This window comes from Pseudoliparis swirei, chromosome 11, assembly GCF_029220125.1.
Source record: "Pseudoliparis swirei isolate HS2019 ecotype Mariana Trench chromosome 11, NWPU_hadal_v1, whole genome shotgun sequence".
Taxonomy (NCBI): Eukaryota; Metazoa; Chordata; class Actinopteri; order Perciformes; family Liparidae; genus Pseudoliparis; species Pseudoliparis swirei.
Window position 1 is genome coordinate 18,638,006 of NC_079398.1, and position 6,247 is coordinate 18,644,252.

Sequence of the window (6,247 nt, forward strand, 5' to 3'; positions counted from 1 at the left end):
CAAAAAAGATTTATAACAGCTGAGTGTTTGTCAAGGCTCAGGAAACCCTTGCAGGTGTTTCGAGTTAATTAGACAATTCAAGTGATTTGTTTAATACCCTACTAGTATACTTTTTCATGATATTCTAATATTTAGATATAGGATATTTGAGTTTTCTTAAACTGTAAGCCATAATCAGCAATAAATCAGAATAAAAGGCTTGCAATATTTCAGTTGATTTGTAATGAATCCAGAATGCATGACATTTTGTTTTTCTAATTTTCTGAGACAGTCCTGTATATACACGAAACATTGCATTGTGGGATTGTTTTCCAGAAAGTAGCAATATAAATGTCATGGATATTTATTCACAGATGGAAAGTAAATTAGTATATGTACTCAAGAGCGTAAGTTCACTTAAAATGAACTTTACTTGAGTACTTCCCTTTAAGGCTATGTCATACTACCACTCTTTTATATTTTGGAGGGAAATACTAAATTGTTCACTGTTTTAAAGATTTTAGAAAATGTACACAGAACACTAAAGTTGTGTTCAAGGTTGAATTACTAAGTAGTAATGTATATAAAGTGTGTATATTAATTAATTAAGATCCCTCGACCGACTGCAACATTAGTAGTATTAAGTGTTGTAGTAAATAAGAGGATATTATAAAGTAGCATTTCAATGGTCGAGTACTTCTTCTTGCAAATACTCATATACTTACAGTAAGTAACATTTTGTGATATTGACACTTAATTTAATTAAAAGCTCTAAATGCTTCTTCCACTTTAACATGGATACGTTTCATATTAAAATAACGTGGTTGAGGGATTTTGGACAAAGCCAATAACTTATTGCATGCGTTTCAATTAATATTTTATAACATACAGGACTATCGATAATATTTCCTTTGACTTTCAAACACAAATGACATCATAGAACAAAAAGGCGCCAATTTATGGAACAAATCTGTCTGTCAGTGTTCAACCTGCACACATGTGTTCACATCTGGACATGCAGTTTAAAATCTGCACGTCAGAGTTAATGCAACAAATCCAGTTTTTATTGTTGTTATTAATAATCTCCTCCTCACACTTTAACTTCCTGCTTTTCCAACAGACAATAAGTGAGCCTGAACAATGGGGAGAATATGCTTCATATCCTGGCCCAAACATTTTAATCTGTATCACATGTGTGAAACTGTGGAAGCAATAAAAAAAACACTTTTTAATACGGACTCACACATGTGCTTTTTTTTTTTTGCCGACAGGGCATTTATTATTTTTTAACATCTGTGTTTTTCTACAAGATTGAACTTTCTGAAGCAGGCCACTTAAAATAACAAAGTGCATTTGTGTAAATGATCTTTTACAGTCCGCGGGCCGAGCACATTCCCAAAAACATGTTAAAGTCGTTCCAGAACGTCAAAGGAAAGACGTGTGCAGGAAGTCCAGCGTCTACTTGTCACTCACTTTAAAAGGCGTGTCTTGAAAATAATGAAAACATAAATATAACTCAACTGTTAACACAAATGTCAGAGGATTATTGTCGGCGATGACGCTAAAGAGTTATATAAATTAATGGGACACAATTAAACCCCAAAACATGTTTTTTTAAACAGAATTTTGAAACATTTTCAAGACTTTTATGAAGTCATTCCTGTTTTTTATTATTATGGGATATTCACTTAACAACTAAACTGTTTAGAGTATGAATTGTTTTGTTTTAAGGGGACACAAGTCACTTTAAGGGGAAACGGATCAATCCTCTCACGCTGAACGGCTCCTCTAAAGATCCATTTAGTAAGAGGACGTGTTGTGAATCAAACACAGAACAATCATTTACTTTATTCAGCTAATATTGGAAACCCCTGAGACCTGACGATCAGAGACCTCCAAAATGTCCCTCAAAGAAACGCTGACAGAAAAAGACTACAAAGAGACGGAAAATGACAGAAACATAAAATGACAATAAAGAGACAGAAAAGAACTACAAAAACACAGAAGAAGACTACAAAGAGATGTAAAATGTCTGTATCCGGGCCCCTGTTGCCTCACAATCTGCCCATGCCACCACGCCCTCTTATCGTCATCCTCGGCCTCACGCCCGCCAAAATGAAATCCCAATGTGCGAAATTGGGGAAACGTGCACAACTCCCGCCTCGAAGAAGTTCATTCAGGGGGGATTCAGGAGTCTGGGCTCCAGAGGAGACTCTCATTGGCTCCAGAGGAACTCTCATTGGCTCCAGAGGAACTCTCATTGGCTCCAGAGGGCCTCTCATTGGCTGTGGAGGACCCGTCGGGCCTCGGTCTGGTCCTCGTGGCTCTGGTTGAACATGCGTGTCTCAGACGCTCTCTCTGTTCCTCCTCATCTCACTTGGCTGCCGTTGCTCGGTGCTGCTGGAGGTTCATCTGTTTCCACTGCAGCACACGTGTGTCAACGGGCCCTCTGGGGTTGTAATGGCTAATAAGGATCCCCGTGTGCGTGGAAAAATAAAATGAAATAAAATAAAATAAGGGAAAGAGCAGTTAGTATTCATCAGCGACCCGGAGCCCAGGAGGAAGCCTCTACCTCTGGGGAGATAACGAGGCGATGAGGCCTCCGAGTTCCAATCTCCAACAGGATCTCCGTGAATCAATCGAGGCTTTTAGTGGTTTTTTATTTGTTTTAAGCCAAAGGGCAAAAGTCTGCTGAACTTCCTTCTGCTCCGATTTGGCTTCCAGCAGCTTCCAGCAGAACAAGACTCACGATTACAGAGCAATTAAACATGAGCGCTCTATAAACCTCCCCCCACCCCCCCCGAGTCTGTGATTAACGTGTGAGGAGCTTACTTTAAAACATGCACCGAAAAGACTGGAGGATCAACACAACACAACAAGACTACAAAGAGACACAACAAGAGTACAAAGAGACAAAACAAGAGTACAAAGAGACACAACAAGACTACAAAGAGACACAACAAGAGTACAAAGAGACAAAACAAGAGTACAAAGAGACACAACAAGACTACAAAGAGACACAACAAGAGTACAAAGAGACACAGCAAGACTACAAAGAGACACAACAAGACTACAAAGAGACAAAACAAGAGAACAAAGAGACAAAACAAGACTACAAAGAGACACAACAAGACTACAAAGAGACACAACAAGAGTACAAAGAGACAAAACAAGACTACAAAGAGACACAACAAGACTACAAAGAGACACAACAAGACTACAAAGAGACACAACAAGAGTACAAAGAGACACAACAAGACTACAAAGAGACACAACAAGACTACAAAGAGACACAACAAGAGTTCAAAGAGACACAACAAGAGTACAAAGAGACACAACAAGAGTACAAAGAGACACAACAAGACTACTATTATGGTGTGTCAAACTGGAGGTCCCGTGCTCGATAAAAATGAGAATCTGAATCCGATAGATACGGTTAACAATATTTAATGGCAAGAAGTCTAAGCAGTAAATTGAAAGCGCTCTCTCTCGTGTCCCGGCTGCCGGCTCCTCACGGAGCTCAGCCTCCCCCCTCCGGGGCTTACCTGTGAAAGAGAACGGTCCCTCTAAAAACACGCAGTCTCATAATCCTCTCTGGTGCCGGTCGAAACGTCACTTCCGGTTCCGACGCTTTCACAATAAGATTCCCGTCTTGTTTTTGACTGGATTAAAAGTCACCTTCACAATAAAAGTCTCTTGTTATTGTAAGTCATTTCACGGATTTCAACCGGCTTCGTCAATCTATAATACTAACATAGTCACTCTCATGCAATATACATTAATTCTTGCCATTTACATTTGCATAGAGTAAACATTAACCCTAAGCTTCATAATACATTAATAACAATATCAATATTCTCCTTAATATTGTCTATTATAATATCTTTCTATATGTATTAATTTAAAACATAAGACCTCTGCAGATGTTATCAAAATAAACTATTACAACTTAACACTACAAAGAGACACAACAAGAGTACAAAGAGACACAACAAGAGTACAAAGAGACACCAACATTCTACAAAGAGACAGGAAATTACTACAAAGAGACTTAACAAAGACTACAAAGAGGCAGAAAGCATACAAAGAGACACAACATGACTACAAAGAGACACACAATTACTACAAAGAGACACAACATGATGATGAAGAGACACAAAAAGACTACAAAGAGAGAAAAAAATTCTACAGAGACTGAAAATGACTTCAAAGAGACACAAAAATACTACAAAGACTACAAAGAGACAGAAAATGATGACAAAGACACACAAACATTGTGTTAGCTCATTTCTGTATATTTCCTAGACTAAAGGTGCTCTCTCAGCTCCTGGACCTGCAGGCAGCATCTGGAGAGGCCTCACTTCACACGTCATGAACATGCTTCATGTGGAGGCTGAGCATCGTGACGGGTTGATGAGTGTCTTTGCATTTGTGAACACACACTCCTACACACACACACACACACACTCCTGTTTCACAGCACCTGGCCAGGATAACAAGGTTTTCTCTCCACACATGTTGTCCGGGCCCCTGAAGGACGAGGAGTTTAACCGGACCGCGTGACGGATGCTCAGCAAAGATTCATTGACGTCGTCGTCGGGCTGCAGGAATTTCTCAGAAGTGTTTTTCCAAAATGTAAAAGAGGAGCGCGGCTCGTCAAACGGAGGAGGAGCTCCGTGAAGGTTTAAGAAGCAGTGAGGGGTTTTCTTCTTTCTATTAAATCTTGAAAGGCTTCAATATCTCCATCTGTCTTCAGCTGTGTTCCACAGTCAGATGAAGTCGTGTTCCTTCACACAGAACCATGGAGGAGCCATCTGGAACCCAAAATGGTTCTTCAGAGTGATGCCATAGAAGAACCATTTCTGAGTTCTTTAAAGAATCTATAAAGGTGTCTCAAAGAACCTTTAAAAAGGGTTCTTTAAGGCACCATTTCTGGTTCCTAAAAAACCTTTCAAACCAGGATTCTTTAAAGAACCATTTCCTTAAAGAGTTCTTCAAAGAACCTATAATGGGGCCTCAAATGAAAGAATGGTTCTTCAGTAGGTAATGGTTCTTCGTAGAACCACAAAGCAATTTCAAGAACCAGAACCATTATTTCTCTGTGTGTTCCTCGTCTCTCATCCCTCCTCCTCCTCCTCCTCCTCCTCCTCGGTTTGGAACAAGCAAAAAAAGAGCACGCGAGGACACATCTGAGCCGCATGCTGTTCTCGTTTGCCTTTCCCAGAATGCCTTGCTGCTGCTGGGAGTTGGCAGTTCCCCGTCATATTTTTTAAAATCTCCACTGACGGATGCTGCTGATCTCCTGACCTTCCTGATCGCTCTCTCTTTCTCATACACTCACACACACACACACACACACACAACCAGGATTTAACATGTTTTATTCAGGAGGTACAAACACACAAGACTTTACAGAATATGACAAATACAAGAAAACAGAAACAATAAACTGAGTAGTCTTACATACATTTAACGTGTTCAGGGTGTTTTTGCATGTTGGTAACTTTAATTAACATAAATATGTATCTGGACATAATAAAAATGTTCACCTTGACCGAGCTGGATATCAAATAATTTGATATTTTGCTCTAATGTTTATTATAATTCATCCTTCTGAACGCGATGTGGTTGGAATCATTATCACAGCATTAAAATAAAAGGTACATTTACACATTTATAAACCTCACAATAAGGTAAAAAAAATTAAAATCCCATATAATAATCACATTAGTGTATTTGCTCTGTATGCCAAATATTATTTTGTTTCATTTACCAGGTAGATGGGACGCTTCCCAGCTGCATTATACTTATATTTGAACTGTATGATGTATGATGGGTGTATTTTAATCAAGAACATTGCACAATAGAACAGCAGACATTTTTAAAAAGGACAAGGTAGAAAATTAGCATTTCGTCACACTGTTATTCTCATAAATAAAGTGAATTAAAAAAGATAATTAAACTTATGTATGAACTTTATAAGACAATTGTAACCCCAAAATATTTTTGGGAATATTAAAATGACGAGCTCATGGTTATGAGGTACATAAATCCATCTTAGACACCTTTAGCTCATCCATGAACCCACGAGGCTCTCGGCTGCCGTTACAACAGCGCCCTCTAGTGCCGCCTGCGGGTACTGCATCGCTTGAGCTGCTGCAATGCTGCCCCCTGGTGGCGCAGAAGTGTCAACACACTACCAGCATTATTCCGATTCTAAGAAAGGGGATAATGTCAATATATTAAAAACACACTCAAAAGCTTCATG

General features: G+C 39.1%; 1 long non-coding RNA gene across 1 annotated transcript; it reads right to left on the reverse strand.

The window, feature by feature from the left end:
• Positions 1-1,227: 1,227 nt before the first annotated feature.
• LOC130201109 (uncharacterized) lies at positions 1,228-3,600 on the reverse strand. Its single transcript, XR_008833134.1, has 2 exons — positions 3,525-3,600; positions 1,228-2,443 (listed from the first exon to the last, which is right to left on the reverse strand). It is a non-coding gene; the product is annotated as an uncharacterized LOC130201109 (long non-coding RNA).
• Positions 3,601-6,247: the final 2,647 nt, after the last annotated feature.